We start from the raw sequence: 27,002 nt of genomic DNA, 5'->3' as shown, positions 1-27,002 counted from the left end.
AAACATCATATTGGGGTAAAAGACTTGTGTGTAGAGACATGCACACATCGCTGATTTAACCCCTACCCAATTCCCACCCCATTTCTTCCCCGTCCCTCCTTCCCTTGCTCGGCTTAGTGATTGACTTCGATATGTTTAAGTACATTGTGTGTTTTAGAGATTTTCCTCTTCCCCCCTCCTTTCTCCTCCTTTAGTTTGCCTTGTTTGCTCCTCTATAGGATTTCCTTTTTCATCTAGAGTTCCTCCTATGACCCATTTCTCCCTAACTCTTTACTTCATTTTAAGTTAATTTTTGTGCATGGTATGAGATAAAGTTCCAATTTCATTCTTTTACATGTGGGTATTCAGTTTTCTCAGTACCATTTGTTGAAGAAATTACTAATATCCCATTGTATATTCTTGGCACCTTTGTCTAAAATCAGTTGACTTGTGCTGAAGCACTTGCCTACAGTTCTGGGTTCCAACTCCAGAAATGGAGAAAAAAAGAAAAGAAAAAAAGAAAATCAATATAATGTACATGCATGGGTTTGTTCTTGGGCTCTCTGTCTGTTCTTTTGCTTTATGTGCTTATTTTTACATAAGTACCATACTGTTTTAATTAGTGTTATTTTATCACTTGAGTTTTCTCTTTTTGTTTTAGTCTATGTAAATGTTGGTTGATTTTGTTTATCTTTTAAAAACAAAACTCTTCATTCAATTGGTCTTTTATATTGTTTTTATAGACTCTGTTAAATTTATTTCTGGTATATTCTTTAATATTTCATTCCTTCTGCTAAATTTGTGCTTAGGAACCTTTTCTAGTTCCTTGAGGAGTAACGCTGTTTATTTCAGTTCTTTCTTCCTTTTTGATGAAGGTGTTTATTGCTATAAACTTCCATTCAGAAATGCTTTTGTAGCCATGCATGGTGGACCATTCCTGTAATCCTAGTAATTGAGAGGCTGAGATAGGAGGATCACAGGTTTGCAGCCAGCCTCAGCAACTTATTGAGACTCTTAGTAACCTAGTGAGAACAAGTTACCAAATAAAATAATAAAATAGAACTGCGTATAGAACTCTGAGATTGAATGCCCCTGAATTCCATTTGTAGCATAAAACAAACAGCCCCAACAATAACAAAGAAAAATTAAACAGCAACAAAACCTGCTTTTGCAGTGTTCTATAAGTTTTGTCATGTTGTGTTTCCATTTTCATTTGTCTCAAGATGCCTTTTAATTTCTTCATTGACCCATAGGATTTTCAGGAGCATATTGTTCAATTTTCATATATTTACATATCTTGTTAATGATTTCTAGTTTCATACCATGTGGTCAGAAAATATTCTTGCTATCATTTCAGTTTTAAATTCCCTGAGACTTGTTTTGTGCCCTAACATATGACCTACCCTAGAGAATATTCAGTGTGTAGGAAAGAATGTGTTTTCCCTTGCTGGATAAAATGTTCTGTATATCTATTTTAGATCCATTTGATGTAAAGTACTGATAAAGTCCAGCGTTTCCTTATTAATTTTCTCTGGATAGTCTTTTGATTGGTGAAAGTAGGGTGTTGAAATCTGCAACTCTTATTGTATTCCGATCTATTTTCCTGTTAATACTTTAATATTTTTTAAATTTTAACTTTTTACTTTTATGTGGAACATATTGAAAATGGCATACATTCAGACTGTGCTTGGTGCCCTCTCCTCCTCTACTTCTCTTTCCCTCCTCTCAACAATGAGTGTCCAGGTTGACAATGCTACATTCATACTTTTATACATATTCAGATATAGCTCCTCCATTAATCGACCTCAGCCTTCTTCCTCTCCTATCCTTACATTCTAGCTTTGCTGAGGTTTCCCCTCCATTATCTGGAGTCCCTCTGGTATTTATTTTATATGTTTAGGTGCTCTAATGTTGGGTACATATATATTTACAGTTGTTATATCCTCTTAATGAATTAAGCCCTTTAGCATTGTATAATGACCTTTGTATAATAGTTTGTTTTTCTTAAAATCTATTTTTCTGATATACATATAGCCACATTGACTCTCTTTTGGCTATGATTTGCATGGGATATATTTTTCTGACCCTTCATTTTCAGCCAATATATATATATATATATATATATATATATATATATATATATATATATATATATATATAATGTTAAGTCAACACTTTTGTAGGAAGCAAAGAGTCAGATTCTGATTTTTTTAAAAAATATTCATTTAGCTACTCTGTCACCCTATGTTGCTGAGGCTAGCCTCCAACTTGCAGTCCTACTGCCTGAGTCTCCCAAGTAGCTGGGATTTTAGGCATGTGTCACCATGACTTACCACATCTTTTACCATGTCTTTTACCATATCTTTTGATTGGAGAATTTAAACCATATACATATTGAATACTGTGTGTGTGTGTGTGTGTGTGTGTGTGTGTGTGTGTGTGTGTGTTACGGGGGATGAGCCCAGGGGCATTCTACCTCCAAGCCACACTTCTAGCCTATTTATTTATTTTAGTTTGTGTGTGTATTACTGGGTATTGAACCCAGAGATAGTCTGCCTCTGAGCTATACTCCCAGCCCCATTTTATTCTTTATTTTGTAAAAATGTCTCAATAAGTTGTGGAGGGCCTGACTACATAGCCAAGGCTGGCCTTGAACCTGTGATCCTATCTCAGCCTCCCAAGTACTGGAAATACAGGGTGTGTACCACCAGACCTGGCATATTAAATGAATTATTTAAGGACTTTCTTTTTGAATGTTTTATAGTTCTTTTGTCTCTTTCTTCCTTTGTGATTGGTGTTTTTATAGTGATATACTTTGCTTTCTCTTTCTCTTTTGTTTAACCTGTGGTAGCCATGAGGCTTATGTAAGATACCTTACTGTCCTACGAATCTTTTAAAAGCTGATAACTTCAGTTGCATTCAAACCTCTGCATTTTATTCCTCCTTCCCCACATTTTATTTTCTTAATTTTTGAGTGAGAGTCGTTCTCTATTACCCAGGTTGGCCTTGAACTTTTGGACTCAAGTTATATTCCCCTTCCCTTGGCTCCCGAGTAGCTAGCTCTATAGGTGTAATGCTACCATACCTGACCATATTTTATGTCCTCACCCTAAAATGAGGATTGAACCCTCACACATGCAAGTCAAGGGCTCATCCACTGAGATATCCCCCAAACCCTATTTATTTTGAGATAGTGTGTTACTAAGTTGCTTAGGTTGGCCATGAAACTTCAATCCTCATGTTTCAGCCTCCTCAGTAGCTGGGATTACAGATATATGCCACTGTGCCTGCCTATTTTATGTTTTTTCATGTTACAGTTTTCAACTCTTTATATTATATATCCATTAATAAGCTAATGTAACTATTATTATTCTTATATACTTAACATTTATATTTAAAAGTGGTTCACTAGTACTATATTCTTATTTTCATAATGAATACTGTACTTTCAAATGTTCCCATTTTGTTAGCATCCTTTTATTTCAACTTGAAGAGCTTCCTTTTGTATTGCTTGCGATGCAGGTGTAATGGTGAATTCCCACAGCTAATTTTTTTGTCTGGGAATATGTTTTATCTTGCCTTAATTTCTGAAATACAGTCTTTCTGGGTATAGTATTTTTGGCAATTATTTATTTTTTCCCTTTAGCACTTTGAATATATCATTCCACCTTCTTTATACTTGTAAGGTTTTTACTGAGAAATCTGGTGATTGTATTATGGAAGTTGCCTTTTGTGTTTCAAGTCACTCTTGTTGCTTTCAAACTTCTTTTATATTTTACTTTTAATAATTTGGTTATAATGTATCATGGTTAAGAGCTTTTTATATTTAATCTATTTGATGTTCTTTGGGCTTTGTGGATCTGAATATTCTCTTTCCTCCTTAAATTTTGGAGGTTTTCTCTCATTATTCCCCTAAATAATATCTCTGACCCTTTCTTCTATGATTCTTTGTATAAATATCTTAGGGATTCACATAACTTTGAGACTCACATAATTCTTTGGGGATTCACACATACTCTCATTTTTCCTTCTCTTTGTCCCTTTTACCAGGTAATTTTATTTTTTTATTTTTTATTTTTTATTTGGTGGTACTGGGGTTCCTGGAAGCCCTTCTACCTCCGGGCTACACTCCCAGACCTATTTTATATTTTTGAAATAGGGTCTCTTACGCCAGCGCGGCTGGCTTAGAACCTGCGCGATCCTCCTGTCTCCGCCTCCCAAGCGTGGGGATTACAAGCGTGCGCCACCACGCCCAGCGGTAATTTTTTTTAACCTCTAAAATAAAACTTTTTAATGGTTACAAATATTAGGTCAGTAAAATTCAGAAAGAAAAACAGAAATTAGCAATGGCCTGTTTATAATAAGACATAATAGTACAAAATGTCTTCTCTCCATTGCCTGCCCTTTAAGAAAACTGTATATACACACACCCACATTTATTTTTTAATTATTTATTTGGGCAATTTGGGATTCACAGAAAAGTTGAACAGAAAGAATATAGAATTCCCATATATATCTACTACTCCCTCACATGTTTAGCTTCTGCGCTATCTTTCCACCAGACTGGTATATTTGATGTAAGTGAGGAATCTATAAGACATACCCCTATCCCCCAGAGCCCACAGGTGACACGAGGGTCCACTCTTGATCATGTACTTTCTCTGAGTCTGGACAAATGTATAATGGCAGCATCATAAACAGTAGTTTCCCTGCCCTAGACCTCCTCTGTGCTCTAACTATCCAGCCTTTCTTCATCCTAACCCTTCATCATTTTATTATGTCTCCATAGTTTTGTCTTTTCCAGGATGTGATATAGTGGGAATCATACAGTACTCGGCCTTTTCAGATCGGTTCTTCCACTTAGAAATGTACATTAAGGTTTCCTCTATATCTTCTCATGGTTTGATAGCTCATTATTTTTAGTACTGAATAATATTCTATAATCTAGATGTGCCTCAGTTTACCCATTCACATGCAGAGCATGGTTCTCATAGCCTGTTTCTTTTATGGTTTTATGTTTATATTATTTTTTTAATTTTTTATTGGCACACTGTATTCATACATCATAGTGAGATACAAAGAAAACTTTTGTAGCCATACATGCACACATCACCAGTCAGCCCCCACCCAATCCCCACCCCATTCCCTCCCCATCCCTCCTTCCCATGCTTGGCTTAGTGGTTGACATCTAGTATTATAGCAATTTATCCAAAATTAAAAATGATAATCTCACATAACAGTTTCATTTGTCTGATACCAAGCATTTGATAACTTAAAGATAACATTTCAATTTTTGTTTTTGCTTTCTTTCTTACCAGAGCATACTTTTTCTGTTTTTTTAGGTGAAACTATCATATATTCATATATTTATTTTTCAGAAAAAATCTATCCTAATATGGAATATGGATTCTAGATACCCAGAACGATCTCGAAAAAGAACAAAGTTAGGAGATGTATATTTTCTGATTTCAAACCATATAAAGCTACAATAATTCAAACAGTGTAGTACTGTTCTAAAGGCAGATATATAAACTATTGGAGCTAAATAAAAGCCTAGAGCTAAATTCTTCCATATATTGTCAAGTTATATTTGACAAGGTTTCCACGAACATTTGGTGGGGGAAATAATAATCTTTTAACTAAATAATGTTGAAAAATTAAAATTACATGAAAACATTTCAATATTTCTTTTTGCTTTCTTTCTTACCAGAGAATATTTTTTTTCTATTTTTTTAGGTGAAACTATCATATATTTATTTTTCAGGAAAAAAATCTATCCTAATATGGAATATGGACTCTAGATACCCAAAATGATCTTGAAAAAGAACAAAGCTAGAAGATATATATTTTCTGATTTCAAACCATTAAAAGCTACAATAATTGAAACAGTGTAGTACTGTTCTAAAGGCAGATATATAAACCATTGGAGTTGAATAAAAGCCTAGAGCTAAATTCTTCCCTATATTGTCAAGTTATTTTTGACAAGGTTTCCACGAACATTTGGTGGTGGAAATAATAATCTTTTAACTAAATATTGTTGAAAAATAATACTTACATGGAAAAGAATAAAATTGGACCCTTACTTAATCCCATATACAAATATTAACTCAAAATAGAAAAAAGACCTAAATATAAATCTTAAGACTATAAACTTTTAGAAGAAAATCTAGGTCATAAAACCTTACAACATTGAATTTGGCAGTGATTTCGTGGATATGATTTCAATGGCACAGGCAACAGAAGAGTATACAAACTCCCTAAAAAATAAAAAAATATTGCATATCCAAAGACAATGTAAACATAGTTAAAAGTTACTAATAGAATGGGATAAAATATTTCCAAATGCTATATCTGAAGGTATATTAATATTCCAACTAGACATCCTAAAAATTAACAACAATAAAGGCAAATAATACAATTTAGAGATAGGTAAAAGACTAACATAAATAATGAATCTCCACAGATAACCAATCTGAGTTGTCTGTTGGATGGAAAATCTTGTTTCTCTGGTTCTGGTGTGTGTTACCTATTTCTTCTTTGTAGTTAATCTCTTTGAGTATTTTCTCTAGTGCTGTTTTTGAAGACATAAATTCCTTCAATTTCCGTTTGTCGTGGAAGCTTCTTATTTCCCCATCTAATTTGATAGAAAGTTTTGCTGGGTAGAAAATTTTTGTCTGGAAGTTGTTTTCTTTCAGAGTTTGGAATATGTTACTTCAAGCCCTTCTGGCTCTCATGACTTGGTTTGGGAAGTCTGGAGTGATTCTAATTGGTTTGCCTTTGAATGTCACTTGGCCCTTTGTTTTTGTTGCCTTTAAGATTCTCTGCTTGGCTTCCACATTGGTCATTTTGACAATTATGTGGCGTGGGGATCCTCTTCTCCGACCCTCTCTAAAGGGAGTTCTATAAGTTTCCTGGACCTGTGTATCAACCTCTAGCTCTACGTTTGGAAAATTTTCTGCTATTACTTCCTTGGAAAGATTGTTGATCCCTTTGGTTTCACCTTCTTTTCCCTCCTCTATTCCAGTTATTCTTAGGTTAGCTCTCTTAAAATGGGCCCATATTTCTTCAATGTCAGATTCCTGCTGTCAGATTTTTTTTTCTAGATTAGAAACTATGCGTTCATTTTTGGAATGATCATCTTCTAAGAGCGAGAATCTGTTCTCCATGTGGTCTAATCGGTTGTTTGTACTTTGAATTGAGGCCTTTATTTCATTAATTGCATCCTTTATCTCTTTTTGGCTCTCTCTGAATTCTTTTCAAAACCCCCTTATTATTTCTACAGTTATTTTCCTGATTTGATCTTCTAGAAATCTCTGAATTTTTGTTTTATCGGATTCTGATGTTGTGGGGTTGTGGACATTCATTGCTCCAGTGTTATTCCTCTTTCCCATGATTTCGGAAGTTTGTGCCTTCTCTGGGTTCTTTCCTGGGTCACTATGGCTTCACTTAAGGTGCTCTTGATCTCGAGTCTGTAGTATCTCAGACCCCACTACTCCTTTACTGGGTTGTATCACAGAGTCTCCGACCCAGGGAGTCGATAGAGGCTGCTTTAGACTATGGGGGGTGCCAGGTTGCACGTTCTCCTATGGTGTGATATCTCTGCCACCGCCACTCCCCCACTGGTCAAGTCCCAGGGAGTATAGTACTGGGATTTCTCCTCTGTGGCCTGCAATTTGACTCAGTGTTCTTGAGTACGCAGATGTAGCTGTACTGGACTCGGTGAATTCACTGCTGCTGCTGCCGGTGGCAATATGGCGCCGCTGCCACGCCCTCGGCTGTGAGGCTGGCGTATTTCTTCTTGGTTTTGATTTCTACTCTGAATCCCTGCAGCGTGTGCTGAGCTCAGCCACTGGGAGCTTTAGATTTTACCTGCAGCGAGAAATCCCGCCTGGCTGTTACGCAGCGGCTCACCTCGGCTTGCTGTAGACGTCAGGTGAACTTGCCGCTGCCGCTGGCAGTATGGCGCTGCTGCTGCGTCCTCGGGCGTGAGGCCGGTGTATCTCCTCTGTGGCTCTGAGCTCTGTTCTCAGTCCGCTTTCTCTCTGGAGCCTGGTGATTTTTTTGTTTCTCTGGTGATGGTGTTTTCTGGCTATGAAAGGCGCTAATTTTGTGGTAATGGAGATTGGTTGTTAGCGGGGCTCTTAAGCCCCGCTTTTCTCGGTCGCCATCTTCCCGGAAGTCCTATATTATTTTTAATTAAAACTAAACTTAATATTTTCTGTAGTATTGGGGATGGAACCCAGGGGCATTCTACCTCTGAGCTATATTCCCAGCCCTATTTTTAATTCTTTATTTTGAAATCGGTCTTGCTGAGTTGCAGAGGACTCACTAAGTCCTGAGGCTGGCCGTGAAGCACAATTTTCCTGTCTCAGCCTCCTAAATACTGGGATTACAAGCCTACGCCACCATGCCTGGCTAAGTAAACTTAATTTTGACAGTTTTTTTTTTACGATGTAAGTAAATGATTGTAGAGGCAATATGATAGAGAACGAGTAATTTTTGAGATCCTTTTCCAATGCTATTTTTTAATTTAATTTTTATTTTTTTATAAGTGGAACATATTGAAAGTGGTGTACATTTACATTGTGCTTCATGCCCTTCCTCCTCTAGTTCCCTTCTCCCCTCCCAATAGAGTGTCCAGGTTAACCATGTTGTATTTATGCTATTACACATATTCATATGTAGCTCCTCCATTGAACAACCTCAGCTTTCTTCCTCTCCTATCCTTCAGTTCAAGCTTTGCTGAGATTTCCCCTCCATCATCTGGAGTCCCTCTGGTATTACCACTACTCCCTAGCTTGGGCATATTAGAGAAAACATATGTCCCTTCTCTTTCCAATGCTGTTTTTAAGTTGTCTAAATACTAATCTGAAGCTTGTTTCAATTGATAGCTAATGTAAATTGGTTCCCATTGTTCAGGAATTGTTGTTATTCTGGATGTAGTATCCCTAAGTCGGGAGAGAAGTGTATTTCTTTCTTGCTTACATAAAACTTTCAGTATACTTCAAAAAAACACTTACTGAGGCCCTTCACAACTCAGTCAGACCCTGTTTCAAAAATAAAAAAGACTGCCAGGCGTGGTGGTGGATGCTTGTAATCCCAGAATTTAGGAGCCTGAGACGGGAGGATTGCGGTTTGTGGACAGCCTCAGCTACTACTTAGTGAGGCCCTTTGCAACTCAGTGAGGCAGACCCTGTTTCAAAATAAAGAAAAAAATTAGGGTTGGGAGTGTAGCTCGGAGGTAGAATGCCCCTGGGTTCCATCCCTGGTACCACAAAAATAAATAAATAAATAAATAAATAAATAAATAAATAGACTAAAACAAACTAGGTCTGGGGGTGTAGCTTGGGGGTAGAAAGCCCTGGATTCCATCCCCCAGTGTGCCAGTATTTGGAAGAGGCATCAATGTATTAAGGTGCTGGTATTGGAAAATTGCTTTGATAATTTCCAAAATGTAAAATCTAGTCAGAGCTTAGGTGCTGTGCAAGTACTTAGGCAGGGAGGGGGCTGCAGCGATTACAATGCAGAGTTCCTCTCTGTCTTTGCCCTTCATTCTAATGTTTAACCTATAGTAAAAGCCTTAGAGTCAACTGAAGCCTTTAGCCCTAAAATTACAATAGAGGCAACCGGTGCCTCTGTTTACCTCCTCTCCTTTGTGATCCGGCTTGGGCATAGGAAAGGTAAACTTTGTGTGCGGCTTCAAAGCACCCTAGTTGATGAGCAACTAATACTGCCCAATACAATAGAGCCGAGGGCCAGGTAGATTCTTGACCCTCGCCCTTAGTAAGTATGCTGTCAGGAGACAAAGAGGCACCACCTGGCTAAGGAATAAGTAACTAGCCCATTGCCTCGGTAATGCTGATGAGAAAGATACCAATACAAAATCTATTTAAGGGTTGGGGTTCCCAAAAGGGGCCGGAGATCCATTTTTGGGCTCCCCAGCATGCAGGACAGCATGCTGCTTTTTCTCTTCTCTATTTCCTACTGATCTATTTCCTACTAATTTTGTAATAAAGATTTGTTAAAGCTGCACTGAGCTGCCCATTAATTTTTCTAACCAACCAACCTTAGTTGAATAAGAACCCCACCATTTCAAACCATAACACCCAATACTGCCGAAAAACAGCAAAAATTATCCTACTACTTCCTAAATTTATAATTTTAGGTTTAATGAACCTGGTTTCTGTAATTTCCAAAGTGAGTTTTAAAAAAACTAATTATATTTACCATATGCATAGTATTTAAATATGGGATATTTTAACTTATCATTGCTCAGCTTTTACAATTGTTATAAATGAATGTATATTACCAGAAACAAGAAATAGAGGAAATATCAAAGAAAATATAAATGTATTTATATGAACAAATATTAATGGTCCCTTATATGAGTCCAAAGAAAATTTATACCAGTTTTAATACAATTTCATATTAATTCATTTAATATTCTTTTTTGTCTTTGCCTGAGATCTTGAGAATTTAACATTATTATATATAGCCATTCAATGTAATCAAGGGGAATATCTCTGAGGTGGTAGAAAATCTGTTACTGATTAACTGTGACCTTGGGTGACTCAACATAAAGCAGTGTCACAATGTCTTCATCTGAAAAATAAGCACAATATCATCTGTGTCACAGGCATGTAGTTCAGATAAAATAAGAAATATAATAGCACTTTGGAAAGTTAAAGGTATTATATAATCATATACTATGATAAGTTATTAACTCTAAAATGATCAATATATAAAGCCTATTTTAAATGAAAACTGGGAACTATTAGCACCATCTAGTGGAAATATAATGAATCATGTAACAGCAATTTAATAGAAAAATAAAATTTAATACAGATAACAGTGTAGAGGTGAAAGAAATCTTACAGATCATTTAGTTCAGGAATTTAGAAGCCAGTTTCTCTGGGGGCTCTCCAGTTCTTCCAGGAGAATATCAAGATCTCATTTAAGAGTAAAAGAAGTCCTTTACACAATTCTCTAAGATCTCCTTTTTTAGTTAAATAGGGAAGTTAGGCTTTAACTCAGTGTCTCTAAAATATATCATTGTAAGATTTTGCTTCAAAAATGATTTTTCTGTTTACAAAAATAAAAAATTCTGATCTAGATGAATTTCAATTTGGTAAACATAAAGAAATAAAAATTGAGTGAGAATAAGAGATTTGTTCAAGGGCACTTAGATTGGACATTAGATCTCTAGTCTTTTAGAAATGGTCTTTCTGTGTGGAACAATAGTGATGTCCCTTTCTCCTTCCCAATTTTAATAATATGAATCTTCTCTTTACTTTTCTTTGTCTACTCTTTTGATCTTTTGAAAGCACGAACTTTTGTGTTTGCTGCTTTTCCCACCCTAATCATAGTGATTTTTTCCCCTCCGTGTTTGCTTTAGGTGTAGGTTCACTCTCCTTTTCCAATTTCTTAAGGTGGGAGGTTTGAATATTGATTTGAGAACTTTGTTCTTTTTAATATTACACTTTAGAGTTCTCGGTTTTTCTCTAAGCATTACTTTAGCTATTTCCTTTAAGTTTTGGTATTTTGTGTTTTCCTTCTTATTCACCTCAAGGTATTTTTTAATTTCCCTTGTAATATATTCTTTGACCAATTGGTTATTTAGATGTATGTTGTTAGCCAGGCATGATGGCGCATGCTTGTAATCCCCGCGCTTGGGAGGCTGAGACAGAGGATCGCACAGGTTCAAAGCCAGCCTCAGCTACTTAGTGAGGCTCTCAGCAACTTAGTGAGACCCTGTTTCCAAATAAAGTATAAAATAGGTCTGGGAGTGTAGCCCGGAGGTAGAAAGCCTCTGGGTTCCACCCCCAGTACCACAAAAAAAAAATTAGATGTATGTTGTTTAATTTCTACGTTTGCTAATTTCCGTAGTTTTTTAAATTGTTTTTCATTTTTTTCTTTTTCATTTTTAAAAATTTTTTATGACATTTAAGTTTTTTTTAACAATTTTTTAATTGAACATAAATAGTATACATTTACACTATATTTGGTGCCCTCTCCCCCCACCCCTGTTTTCTCTTCCCCCCTCCCACTAATGGTTGTCCAGGTTAACCATGTCTTATTCATAATTTTACACATGTTCAGGTGTAGACCCTCATTAATCAAGATCGGCCTTTCTCCTCTCCTATCTTTCCATTAAAACTTAGCTAGTATTTCCCCTCTAATATCTGGAGTCCCACTGGTATCCTTTGTGTTTTCTAGTTTGGGCATATTAGAGGAAACATGTGTATCTTCTCCTTCTGTGCTTGGCTGATCTCACTTAACATGATGCTCTCCAGGGCTTTCCATCTTCTTGCAAATGATATAATTTTGTTCTTCTTTATGGCTGAATAGAATTCCATTGTGTGTACCCCAGTCAGAGTAGCAAGCATAAATAAATCAAACAACAACAAATGCTGGCGAGGATGTGGGGAAAGAGGAACTCTTTTACACTGTTGGTGGGAGTGCAAACTAGTTCAGCCACTATGGAGATCTGTGTGGAGATTCCTAAGAAAGGTGGGAATAGATCCACCATATGATCCAGCTATACCACTCCTGGGTATCTTTCCAAAGGGGTTGAATTCAGAGAAATACAGCAACATATGCATACCTATGTTCATAGCAGCACGACTTGTTGTTCATTTTTAACACAGTTCCATGTAGTCAGAGAACATACTTTGCCTAATTTCAATTCTGTTAAATCTAATTCAGCTTTGTGTAGCTGGTGTATGCTCTATTCTGAAGTTCTATGTGTAATTGAGAAGAATATGTGGTATATTATTATTGAGCAGAATGTGCTCTAGATGTCTGTACTCTGATAAAAGATGTATAACAAAATTTGTATTTAATGAAGTGTGGTATTGATTATATTTACAGTATTGTACAGTCATACATCACCGCTATTTCCAAAATTTTTTCACCACCTGAAATAGAAATTTGATAACCTTTAAGCAATCATTCCCCTTCTTTTCCTCATTCCCCATTCCCTGCTAACCTGCAATCTACTTTCTATCTCTATGAATTTGCCTACTCTAAGTATTTCATATTTTTCTTATGTATCTGGTCTATTTCACTTAGCATAATATTTTGAAGGATCATTCACCTTGTAGTATGTGTAAGAGTATTATTCCTTTATTAACCATTTTTATTGTGGTAAAATATGCATATAAAGCTTACCATTTTCAAGTATATAATTTGATGACATTAAGTACATTCACGGTGTTGTGTAATTATTTCCAGAATTTTTCATCATCCCAAAGAGAAACTATTAAACAACTCTTCATTTATTCTCATCTCAACCCCAGTTAACCTGGCTTCTATGTTTATCACTACAATTTTGCATATTCTAGGTACTATGTATAAATGGAGTTATATAATATTTGTCTTTCTGTATCTGGCTTGTTTTACTGAGCATAATGTTTTCAAAGTTCATTCATATTATAGCATTTATCTAAAGTTCATTGCTTTTATGGGTAATAAATAGTTTTTTAGTGGTTTTTTTGTGGTACTGGGGGTGGAACCCAGAAGCTTTCTACCTCCAGGCTATACTCCCAGACCTATTTTATATTTTATTTGGAAACAGGGTCTCACCAAGTTGCTGAGAGCCTCACTAAGTAGCTGAGGCTGGCTTCGAACCTGTGTGATCTTCCTGTCTCAGCCTCCCAAGCGCTGAGATTACAAACGTGCGCCACCACGCCTGGCATAAATAGTTTTTTATATAGCTATACCATATTTTGTTTATCCATTTAGCTGTTAAATGAGCATTTTGGTTGTTTATACTTTTTTGCTATGCTGCTATAAGCATTGGTGTATAAGTATCTTCTTGAGTCCCTTATTTCAAGTGTTTGGGGTATATAACTAGAAATGGTATTGCTGGTTTTGAGTGAATATTTTATACTATATCATATAAATTTGTTTAACAAGTGTTTTAATTTTATTTTTTTTGAGTTATTTTTCTTTGGGTCACTCTATGGCTCATAATATACACTTTAATTTATTAGAATTTATTTCAGATTTATACTAACTTTATTCCAGTAAGATATAGAAACCTCACTCTCATATAACTCCTTTTTATTTTTTTATTTTTTTAAATAAATTTTTGTTGGTGTATTGTAGTCATACATCTTAATGGGGTAAAAAACTTGTGGAGATATACATGCACACATCACCCAATCAGCCCCTACCCAATCCCTAACCCCTTCCCTCGCCCTTCCTCCTTCCCATGCTTGGCTTCCTGATTGACTTTGATATGTTTGAGTACATCATGTGCTTTAAAGAGTTTCCCTTATCCTCCCTCTTATCCCCTCAGATACGTCACCTTCATTGCTCCTCTATAGGGTCCCTTCTTCATCTAGAGTTCCTCCTGTTACCATTTCTCCCTAATATTTTGCACATTAGGAAAAGCATCTGGTTTCTTATTTTTGTGATATTTCACTGTAAATGCCATAATTTTGTTCTCCCTATGCAAAATTCCATTGCGTACATATCCCATAGTTTTGAAATCCACTCATATTTATGGAGTTTTAAATTTCAAACTTCCTGTAGCTTTTGGTTCACCCTTCTTTGTGTCATTGCCTTATTGCAATTACAATTTCTTTGCTACCCACTCCTTTGTGCTGGGTCCAACAATAGTTATATAGATTTTATGCAGTTGCTTTATATATATTATATATATTAAAAAATAAAAGTGGAAGAAATACATAAACTCACTTTCTTCTCTAATTACTATCTAGGTAATTACTTTACCAGCACTCTGGTTGTTTAATATGAAACCATATTATTGTCTGGAGTCAATTGCTTTCTTTTTTTTTTTTTTTTTTTTTTTTTTTTTTTGCGGTACCGAGGATTAAACCCAGGAGCATTCTACCTCTAAGCTACACCCTCAGCCCTATTTTTTATTCTGTATTTGAAAACAGGGTCTCACTGATTTGCAAAGTGCCTCACTAAGTAGCTGAGGTTGGCTTCAAACCTGCAATCCTCCTGTCTCAGCCTACCAAGTACTGGGATGACAAGTGTGCGCCACCATGCCCAGTATTTGCTTTTATCTTGAAGAGTCTCTTTTTATTTTTCTTATAAAGCAGATTGGCCAGCAAAAAATATGACTTAAAAATATGGAAATGTATTTAGTCTTCCTTTTGAAAGTTAGTGTTTCTAGATACATCATTCTTATTTGACAGTTTTTTAAATTTAAGCATGATGAGTACAGCAACCTGTTCTCTACTTCATGAATTCTGATAAGATTTTCAGCCATCATTTTTACTGTCTCCCTCCCTCCCTCTCTTCCCTCTTTCTTTCTTGGCATTGAACCCAGGGGCATTCTACCTCTGAGCTACACCCCAAGCACTGTTTTATTTTTATTTGGAAGAAGGGTCTTGCTAAATTGATGAAGCTGGCTTGTGATCCTCCTAACTCAGCCTACTAAGTACTGGGATTATAGGTATGTGCTACTATACCTGACTCATTCCCCTTTTCTTGATGAGACATTTCTCTCTTCTTTTAATATTATATTTCTATCTTTGACATTCAATAATTTGCTCATCATGTGTCTGTCTGGGTATGCATTTTTTAAGGACGTGTGTGGGTCAAACCCAGGGTCTCATATGTGCTAATAAGCATGTGCTCTACCAATGAGGTCCAGCCCTATGTGGACTTTTTGTATATTTATCCTAATGAAGGTCATTGAGTTTCTTGAATATGTAGTTTAGTGTTTTCCTTCAAATTTGGGAAGTTCTTATCATTGTTTCTTTGAATATATTTTCTCTCTCTTCTTTCTTTCTCTTGCTCCCATCATGTATATTTAGATGTGGTTAATGGTGTCCCACATCTCTGAGCCTCTGTTGATGTTTCTTCATCTGTTTCTTGCTTGTTCTTAAGATTTGTATAGTTTAAATTGCCCTACCTTTAAGTTTGCTTACTTTTTGTTTTGACTGTTTAAATCTATTCTTGAAGCCAGGTGTGGTGGTGCACACTTGTAATCCCCACGCTTGGGAGGCTGGGACAGGAGTATTTCACAGGTTCGAAGTCATTCTCACCTGGCCTAAGAGACCCTGTTTCCAAATAAAATATAAAATAGGTCTGGGAGTGTAGACCAGAGGTAGAAGGTCCCTGGGTTCCATCCCCAGTACCACCAAAAAAATAAAAAATAAATAAATCTATTCTTGAGCTCATCTAATGGAATTCTCATTGCCATTCTAATTATTTTTGGTACTAGGGGTTGAATCCAGAAGCATTTTATCTCTAAACTACACCACCAACCCTATTTTAGTTTTCATTTTGAAACAGGGTCTTGCTAAAGTGCTGACGGTCTCCCTAAGTTGCTGAGACTGGCCTTGGAACTGTGATTTTCTTAGACTCCCAACCACTGGGATAACAGGCCTGCACTACTACACCCAGCTCTGCTTTTTTAACAGAATAATTTCCTCTTCTTTTTCAAAATATGCTTTTATTGGCAGAATTTCAATTTGTTTCTTTTTATAATTTATATTTTTTAATTGATGTGCTCTTAATTTCTGTATGCTAAATAATTATTATCATACCTTCCTGTAAGTATTGAAACATGGTTTCCCTTAGTCCTTTGAACAAATTTGTAATAGTTGCTTTGAAGTCTTTATATACTAAGTACATTTGAGCCTTCTCAAAAAATGTTTTATTGTATGCTTTTTCTTCTGTATGAGTCACACTTTCCTGTTTTATTGCATATCTTGTAACATTTTGTTGAAAATGAGACATTTAAGACAATGCATTGTAGTAAGTCTAGAAATAGTCTCCTCTTTGTTTTTGTTTGTTTTTTGGTACCCAGAGGCATTCTACCTCCAGGCTATACCCTCAGCCTATTTTATCTTATTTGGAAACAGAGTCTTACTAGGTCAGTGGAAGCCTCGCTAAGTAACCGAGGCTGGCTTTGAAGCTGCAATCCTCCTGTTTTAGCTTCTCAAGTACTGAGATTACAAGCCTGTGCCATCACACCTAGTTGGTGCTTATTTTTGTTTAGATGTCTATGGTCTAGACTTTTCTTCCTTTTTTTGTGGCTTCCTAGAGGTCATCCCTGCATTTACACAATCTACTTACTGGTCAAAGGTTGTGTTTAAGAACACGTGGTCAGTTAGTTTCACCCTTACCTGTTTAATGTGTGCTTGTTAGAGGCTGTTTTCACAGTTCAAGGAATTTATTGCTTTGTCAGGCATTCAGCCAGGAACCAGTAACTCATGAATTCTCTCTCCACTTATGACTGAGAGAGCACCGTCTTGGACTTGCACTTAGTCTCTCAGACCCGTAGGTATGAGGTTCATTTGATTTTTAAGCTTAGCTTCCTTACAGATACCCTTCATCTTAGCTTATTTCTCAGTTGGTGTTTGGTCAGAGACTCTGCTTAAGCCTCTTGAGCCCCATAGGCTCAGGGCTCTTTGCTGATAGATCTGTGTATGCTTTGAGTAATGCTTTCTATTCTGCCTCATTCGTGCCTCTGGTTGTGCCTAAGTGGGTGCAGCCAAGCCAATGTGCAGTCTTCTGAACCCTTCGGGGATGAGTATGGCCTCAGAGGTGTTATTCTTGTCTGTTTCTTTCCTCTAGTTCACTCCTGACTGGCCTGCTGTTTACCTTGCTGCTTTTATCACAGAGCTACTCACAGCACCCTCTTACTTGCTCACCACTGAAATCTCCATTGTTTTCAACGTCTTTCTTAGTCATGGACTTCTCCATGTTCTGTCTAAAGACAGTCACCCGAGGGAGATGTGAAGAGATCTTTCTATTAACTGCCTGCCTTTCCCATTCTAGAGCAGAAATTGTGCCACATGGCTAGAGACAGGGAGCAGTGGTTGTGACATACTTCATCTGGAATGGCACCCCTAGTTTATGAATGGAAGATGAAGAATGTTAACCCCTGGTTTTCTCAGTGTGCCCTCCTGGCATGGAAGCTCTGCCCTATAAATCATCTATGGTAAAAGTGGTCAGTCTCAAAATTCTCTCTCTCTCTCTCTCTCTCTCTCTCTCTCTCTCTCTCTCTCTCTCTGTGTGTGTGTGTGTGTGTGTGTGTGTGTGTGTGTGTGTGTGTGTAGATTGAACCAGGGGCATTCTACCTCCAAGTTATTACCCTCAGGCTGAGTTTCTGTTTTGTTTTTGAAACAGGATCTAGATAGTTTTCTGAGAATCTCACTGTGTTGCTGAGGCTGTTTTCAAACCTGCATTCCTCCTGTCTAAGCCTCCCAAGTACTAGGAGTACAGGTGTGTGCCCAACACACCCAGCTAGGACCTCAGTGTTCTTAATCTGTCATACTCATGGAAGAGTTTTTACCCTAAGTTTAAGAGCTGAGTGTTCAAAAGAAGCCAAGTCCTCATAATTGTTCCTGCCCCAAATAGCACATAACTTAGGCTTTAGAATAAATAGTGCTGGCAGCCTACGCCTTCTGAGGTGAAATCAGAAGCTAGGATTATAGGAGCTGGAGAGAAAGGGAGAGAATTTCCATTTTTTGGACTGTTTTAGTTTTCACCACATAGAGCCAGGATCCATGAATAATAATTTTCCCATTTTCATATGCCTTAATGATAAGTTTTAGAGACTAAATGGTTGTTTTAATGACTTTTCCGGAAGAACAGTTGTTTCCCTGGGGGGAGGGTTACTAAATCACTATTTTCAAAGTTCTGTTATTGGTTATGTTAAAGACTGAAAGTAAAAGATTGTGTTCCAAACCAGACCTCTATGACATAGGGTTTACAGTGACTAGACCAGAATTATGTCTTTGATAGCAACCTGAAATCTTAGTTTTCTCAGTTCTGGGTCTTTAAAAAAAAAGGTTCTTATGCTTCAAAGTATTATCTTAATTCACCAAGATTTATTGGCATATTCCTTTGGAATAGCAATGGTGAGTTATCTTTATTTTGCTTTCTCAGTTTTAGATTTTGAAACCCTGAGACTCATATTAATATATTATTTATGTTAATCATAATGTCCAATAAAATATAGTTTGGTAACTAAAACAGTGAGTGAAAAGTCAATTTTCTCTCCTCCCCATCCCTTCACAATCATTTTACTATTATTTGTTTGTTTGTTTGTTTGTTTATGGTGCTGGGGATTGAATGGGGCATTCTGCTTTTGAGCCATACCCCCAGTCCTATTTTATTTTTTTATTTTGAAACAAGGAATGGCTAAATTTCTAAGGGACTTGCTAAATTATGGAGGCTGGATTTGAACCTGTGATCTTCCTTTCTCAGCCTCTCAAATATTGGGATTACAGGCATGCATCACCATGCCCACTCTCACTTTAAATATAAATCTAGGATATAGTAGAATTTACTCATACATGTCTATTCAGCTGCATGATGGAACTAATAGTGTTTCACAAGGGTATTGTAAGGTTTAATGAATATTGTTAATGCATTTATTTCCTTGAGAAGAGCTGTATTTATTTTTAAAACATAATATTTTGTAGATTTGAAGATGTTCCCATAAAGCTTGCATACTTATGTATAATATTTGAAGATAGTATATATTTTTATAGCTACATGGAAAGAACATTAATATAATTTGAATGTTGATTTATTTAGTATTTCTTGAGGAGACTGTGGTTTTATTTATTTATTTATTTATTTATTTATTTATTTATTGCAGGTCTGGGGATGGAACCCAGGGGCATTTGACCTCTGAGCTACACCCCCTACCCTATTTTTTATTCTTTATTTTGGAACAGGGTCTCACTAGGTTATGGAGGGCCTCACTAAGTAGCTGAAGCTGTCTGCGAACAGTGATGCTTAGGTCTCAGCCTTCCGAATGCTGTGATTACAAGTGTGCACCAGTATGCCCAGCTGAGATTGTGATTTTCTCTATGAAAAGTATTAGCCAGGTGTAATGGCGTACACCTCTTGGGAGGCTGAGACAGGAGGATCACAGGTTTGAGAACAGCCTTAGTAAACAGTGAGACTCTCATCAACCTACCGAGACCCTGTTTCCAAATAAGAATTAAAATCAGGCTGTGGGTATAGTTCAAAAGTAGAATGCTCCTTGATTCAATCCCCAGTAAAACACACACACACACACACACACACACACACACACACACACACACGTACACACACACACATACACTCACAGAAATAAAAGTATTAGAAAACATTGCTATATAAAATTGACTTTTATGTATTACTTGGCTAGTAATTTGTTATAGTGTAAAATAGAAAAGTTGGAGTAAATTTTGATTGTCTTTTTTCTAATATATAAGCCTAAAATTATGTATACTTTGAAATGAATACATATATATATACACATATAATTTTACTTTTCTATATTAGCCAAAGTTATGATACTGGGGAGATGGTTAAGAATTCTATTGGACCAGAAATACTAGTATGGATCATATTAAATATTGGATAAATAGGTTGAAGAAAAACAGTTTATATTATTGTTATGAAGTTCTTTTTTTTGTGGTACTGGGGTTACTGGAAACCCTTCTACCTCCAGATTATACTCCCAGACCTATTTTATAATTTTTATTTGGAAACAGGGTCTCTTAAGCCAGCGAGGCTGGCTTCGAACCAGTGTGATCCTCCTGTCTCTGCCTCCCAAGCGCGGGGATGACAAGCGTGTGCCACCACGCCTGGCTGTTATGAAGTTCTAATAGTGAACCCCCTATTTCTAAGTAGGTTATCTACTGGGCACATTATCAAACATCTTAGTGCATTAGTCTCCATAAAATTTATATAGAATAAAATATTACCTGTAGCCTCATAATATACTCATGAGTTTATATATGTAAAGCACTTTAAATAATGTTTAAGTTTTAGCTTTTATCATTATATATTAAATATTCTAGGTTTCCCCCAACCACCCAGATAGAATATGTTTGGGTATGGAAGTTAACTTAATATTTAATCAAACAAATTTAATTATGTAAATATAATATAATTATTATATGCCATGGCATAATGGAATTTTTTTTTTGGTGGTACTGGGGTTCCTGGAAGCCCTTCTACCTCTGGGATACACTCCCAGACCTATTTTTTTATACTTTTTTAAGTTTGGAAACAGGGTCTCTTAAGCCAGCGCGTGCGGCTGGCTTCGAACCTGCGTGATCCTCCTGTCTCTGCCTCCCAAGTGCGGGGATTACAAGCGTGCGCCACCACCCCCGGCTATAATGGAATTTTTATAACATTTGTGTTCGCTTTATACCAGTATAGTATACCAATTAAAATGTAACTGAATATATTATATAGCTAGCACTGTGACAGTTGGCGAATAAAAGGAGTAATATAGCCTGTAGCCGGGCATGGTGGTGCACTTTTGTAATCCCAGTGCTTGGGAGGCTGAGACAGGAGGATCGCATAGGCTCAAAGCCAGCTTCAGCTATTTAGTGAGGCTCTCAGCAACTTAGTGAGACCTGTTTCCAAATAAAATAGAAAAATAGGTCTGAGAGTAAAGCCCAGAGGTAGAAATCCCCTGGGTTCCACCCCCAGTACCACAAAAAAAGTAGCCTCTACCCTTAAAGAGCTTATGTTTAAAGAATAAAACTTATGCAAATAAATACAACAAAATATTATTCTTACAAAATATATATTCTAACACATTTTACAACATGGAAGAACTGTGAGTATATTATGTTAAGTGAAATAAGCCATTTACAAAAAGAGATTCTATTTATATCAGGTGCCTAGAGCAGTCATAGAAACAGTAAAATGGTGGTTGCAGAGAGTTGGATGAGGGTGAATAGAGAACTCTTTTTTTAAATAGAGTTTTAATTTTGCAAGATTAAAGTAAGGAAGGAATGGGGTGGGAAGTGGGGAAGGGCTAAATGAGTGATATATGCATATATGCCTCTACCATCTTGTATCCCTCTAAGATGCATGACTTCAATGCATCAATAAAAAATTAAAAATGATGAGATGAATTCTCTAGATGGTAGTGTTTATACAACAATGTGTAGATATGTAATACTGATGAATTGTATACTTAAAAATGGCTAAGGTGGTCAATATTATCTCTATTTTACCACAATTTTAAAAAGTTGTATTAGTCAGGGTTCGCTAGAGTAACAGAATTCACAGCATGTGTATAAGGCAAAAGGGGATTTATCAAATCAGCTTACACTCCATGGTAGTGTAGTCCCAAGTGGCTGCTTGCATGTGACGAGCTAGAAGAACCAAAAGCTTGGTCAAGTGGTCCAAGAGCTGGAGTTTTAAAATAGGAGCAAATATGTAATTTTGATATATGTATTACAATAATGTAATCTCAGTCCAAGATAGAAAGGTCAGGAAATTTTCTGGAGAAACAATGGTGAAAGTCCAGTTCAAAGAGCTGAAGGCAGATATCCCAAGCAAGAGTGGATGTGCTTTTCTCAGGAAGAACCACACATACATTTAAGCAGTTTCCTCCTTGTTGTTAGCCAGGTCCTTCCCTTATCAGAACCATGCTGCTTACACTTAGGGTAGGACTTTACCTTCAGTCTACCATTACATGAATTGATTATTGCATCAACATACCCAAAGTCACATAATTTTGTGTTTTATAATCCAGTCAAGTTCACCACCCAGATGAACCATCACAATTGTATACTAATAAATACTGTATGCAGTGATATTATCACTTAATAGAAACAGTACACTACAATAATTGCAACAACAGGGATTTTTCACATTTAATGTTGAATAAAGAAAGCAAGATATGGGCTGGACATGGTGGCATCTGCTTGTGGTTACAGCTACTTGGGATGCTGAGGCAGGAGGATAACTTGAACCCTGATCTTCTTGAGCCCAAGTGTTCAATACCAGCCTGGGCAATAAAGCATGACCTTCTCTAAAAAAATCAAGAAACAAAATAGCACATGGTATATGATTCTATAAGTGCAAATGCCCAAAGCAGGCAAAACTAATATATAATAATGGAAATCAAGGAGCCACTTACCTTACATGGGTTGGTATTTGAAAAGAAGCATTGAGTGAGCCTGTTTCTCGTAATGCTGTTTCTTTTCTTTTTCCTTTTTATCTTTTGTATGGGGGATTGAACACAGGGCCTTATGCATGCATTCTATCACTGAGCTATATCCAGCACCAATGCTGCTTCTTGATTTCTGCATTGTTATACATGTGTTCCCTTGTGAAAATTCAGAACTGGACTCAATATCTTTCGAAAAGGGACCATCGAGTTTAACTACCAAAGTTGAAGAAGGCTTTTGGTAGGAAACAGGCCTTGTAGACATATAGTTAAAAGAGAGAAAGAGGATTCCAGTCAAAGGATCTAGATGTGAGGATGTCAGAGAAGAAAGTGAGAATGGAAGATACCATGTAATTCTGATTGAAATGAAGTATTCATATTGTGAAGTAACATTTTGAAGTAGGTTTTCTTTTATCCAGCAGTGTTTTAATTTATATACAGTAAACTACACAAACCTTTAATGTACAGAATGATAACTTTTCATATATAGTCTCAGGACCACCATACAGATCAAGGTACAGAACCTTCTATCACCCCCAAAATTTCCCTCAGCACTATTTTAGTTAATATCTACTCCTACTCTCAAGAAAAAGAATACTATTCTGACATTACTATAAATTATTTTGGATGTATCTCCTTGTTCTTGAGCTTTGTATAAATGGAATCATCTAATATGTACGGTTTTGTATCTGGCTTCTTTTGCTTTACATAAATTTCGAGGTTTATCCATTTTGTTATATCTTTTTGATGGTTTGCTCCTTTTACTATTAAGAAGTAGCTATAGTGATTGACTTTGTGGATGAGGGAGGGGGGAAGGAGTGTGTGGGGGGGAATTGGGAAGAGCTAATTGAGTGATGTATGCATGTATGCCTCTACAATCTTGTATTCCATTAAGATGTATGACTAAATAAAAAAAATTAAAAAAGAGGTGGGCGCGCACGGCCCTGGGCGCAGGGGCGCCCACAGTTGCGCTCCACTGCCAGGTAAAGGTGTGCGCCCTCAGGGTGGGGGACGCGGGCGGGCCCGCTCAGGGGCTGCTGTTAGTGCATTTGTTCTAAATGGAGAAACTGAGGGACAGAGGCTGAAATGGCCCGAGGCGCAGAGCTGGAGCTAGAGCCTGGGCCTGGCCCGGGGCGTGGTCGGTTTTCCTTTAAAGTCTGCCAAGATGCCCCAAATGGTGCAAGACATCATGAAGTTGCTGTGCTCCATGTCTGAGGAAAGGGAAATGAAGGCTGCCGTCAAACCCTCCAGGAAGGGCGCCCTTGTCACAGGGGCTGCGGCCTTTGTTCGTGGTTTGGTTGGTGGCCCACCGGGATTAGCTGTTGGGGGTGCTGTCGGGGGCCTATTAGGTGCCTGGATGACAAGTGGACGGTTTACGCCAGTTCCTCAATCTTAATGGAGTTGCCTCCTGTGGAGCAGCAGAAGCTCTTTAATGAAGTCACTGCCATCATCAGGCACTTGGACTGGATGGATGCTGTGCAGCTGACCACAGTGGTCATAGGTAGTAAGGCCCTACAGCAGCAGCTGATGGCCATGCCGGTGAGCTATGTCACCAAGGAGCTGCGGGCAGAAATCCAGTACAACGACTAGGCTGCTTCTTCTGGGAAGGGGAATATCGTCTAGATGATTCCGTGATTCTCTGAAGGTGACTGGGGAGTTGGAGGAAGCCCAGTGAGTCTCCCTGGGAAATCTACACGACATCAGCGTATCACCTCCAAGTAGAGTGGAAGGTCTGGCTAGAGATGCTGTCGCTGCCTTGTACTATGATTTGTGAAGAAGTTCTGCTTCGTGCTTGTGTGTGCTGCTGTGCACTAGTCCTGCACAGCAGCCCTTGACTGGGAGGCTGGAGAAAGCAGAGCCTAGTCTCTGCAGGCCTCAGCAGTGTTCTGAATCCTCTCGGATTGGGTGGAAGTCTGGAAGAAGTGAACTAACTGCACTCATTCTCCTCATCTTGTGGATATGACTTTTCTTCCAGGCTCCCATCACAGGACTGGACTCCCTCAGGCTCTGGAGTCTCAGGATCTCGGAGCTGGGCCATTCCAGGATCATGTTTACCTCATGAATGTGCCCCTTCTTGCTCAGTGGCTTCTGAGTGTCCTCAGGGAGGACGGTTGGGCAGTTCATTGAAGCCACGATGCCCAGCGTGCCGGACGCCTCCTCCTGCTCACTACATGCCCGGGCTCTCCTCCTCCTGTGGTCTTTGCCTTCCCTATCTCAAAACTCCTGGTAGTTCTTGAGCTAGGATTTTTAAATGAAATATTTTGAGTAACAATATCACTCCTTCTGAGGTTGTGGGATCCTAAACCATCTGTGAAAAATGGTTCCACTCTAAGATTCCCCTAATACTACATTTGCTTTGCTTTCAGAAGTACAACTTAAGTGTTGGTAAATTATAATATTTTTTTTCCTGAAAAGTAAAAATAAATTAAAAAAGAAATAGCCATAGAATTTGTCAGAGATGACATATTTACTCCATAAATGTCCTCTGAAGGAGCTTATACGTTCTTAGAGAATTGTTGCACAATAATAATGACAGTATTTTCCATACATTTTATTTCATCTTAGTTTTTGAATAAAAAAACCTCAAAGATATGACAACCGAAATGCCATTTCTCTAGATTTGTAGATCACTAATGTACTTAACTTAAAAAATAAGACCCAGAATATTATAGTGATATATGCATATTCATATTTATGGCAGTACAATTCACAGTAGCCAAATTATGGAACCAGCCTAGATGTTCATCAGTAGATGAATGGATCTCAAAACTGTAGTATACAATGAAATTTTACTCAGCCATAAAGAAAGACAAGATTATATATATAGGAAAATGGACGGAACTAGAGAATATTAGGCTAAGTAAGAATAGCCAAGTCCCCAAAGCAAACAGTTGTATGTTTTCTCTCATATGTGGAAGCTAGAGAGAGATTAGGTAACAAATTTTGAAGTCTAAATCCTTATTTGGACTTTAAATAAAGAAGGAGAGACTCTAGTTGAGTGATGAAGGGGGATTAGGGAGGAGAGGGAAGGAGAACTGATGAAGGCAACAGTTCAAAAAATTCTATGTGCATATATGAAATTATTAACACTAATCTCAATAATATGTATGGGGAAGGGAAGGGGGTGGGGCAGGATCCAGAGGGAAACACACAATGTGTTGTGTGCATGTATGTTCCAGTCACTCCAAACCTCCTTGCAACAAGACATTACTTTTGAATATTAACTTGTTATATATTTTTAAAGTTTTGATTCACATTTTAAAATCCAGTTTCTACATTTGTTTCAATATTCCCCCCTTTTAAACAACAGATGGTTATGATCTCTATAGGACATAAAATTACAAAAATGCTTCTATGAACAAAATGTTTGTGCCCCCCAAATATTTATGTTGACACTCTAACCACTCAAGGTAATGGTATTAGGTTAGGACTTTGGGAGGTGATTAGGTCGTGAGAGTCAATTTCTCTTGGATTACATTAGTGCCCTTACCAAAAAAGGCCAAAGGGAGCTTGGCTGCCCTGCTATCACATGAAGACACACGGTGTGAGAAGCACAGACCCTGAGGAAGCTCATATGCCACTCAGTTCTTGGTATTTTGTTACAGTAGTCCCAAAAGAATAAAACAAAAATGCCTCCTGAAAATCAGAGATTTGGAGAAAATTTTCTTTTGCATAAAGCAGAAAGGGCTCTGTCCACTGAGCATTTGGAAGAAAGAGGAATTGGAAACACAATAGGAAGACAGTGGGATTTAATTTTAAAAACAACTTCGGTGGTTCACCTTCAGCTCATGCACACATATGCATATAAACATGCATATGCTCCTTGACAATGCTGATGACCCCACAATTAAGATGAATGTGTTTTATTTAATAAGGCAATTAACTATGCTGATACATTTTAGAATTATTTTTCAACAAGAATGGAAGCATGAAAATGAATAGTGCACTTAAGCAGAAGATTAAAATCCCCATGCAGAGCATTTGCTTGAACTAAATTATCCTGGAATTAACGTCATGTGGATATTTACTGCTAAAATATCTTCTTTAATATTAATTTTTAACTTAAAGGTATATGTAGAAATATTCTCAAGCATTATACCATTTTATTGTTTAT

General features: G+C 37.2%; 1 protein-coding gene and 1 pseudogene across 2 annotated transcripts in view; both read left to right on the top strand.

Moving 5' to 3' along the window:
• Nucleotides 1–27,002, top strand: part of TEX11 (testis expressed 11) — a gene marked incomplete at both ends in the record, with an annotated part of 284,756 nt that overhangs the window by 67,687 nt on the left and 190,067 nt on the right.
• Nucleotides 24,054–24,478, top strand: LOC308278579 (protein C19orf12 homolog; annotated as a pseudogene). Its single transcript has one exon. The product of its transcript is annotated as a protein C19orf12 homolog (transcript).

Source organism: Muscardinus avellanarius (assembly GCF_963383645.1).
Source record: "Muscardinus avellanarius genome assembly, chromosome: X".
NCBI lineage: Eukaryota > Metazoa > Chordata > Mammalia > Rodentia > Gliridae > Muscardinus > Muscardinus avellanarius.
Note: the sequence above shows the minus strand (reverse complement) of the source record. Positions and strands in the feature narration are given on the sequence as shown.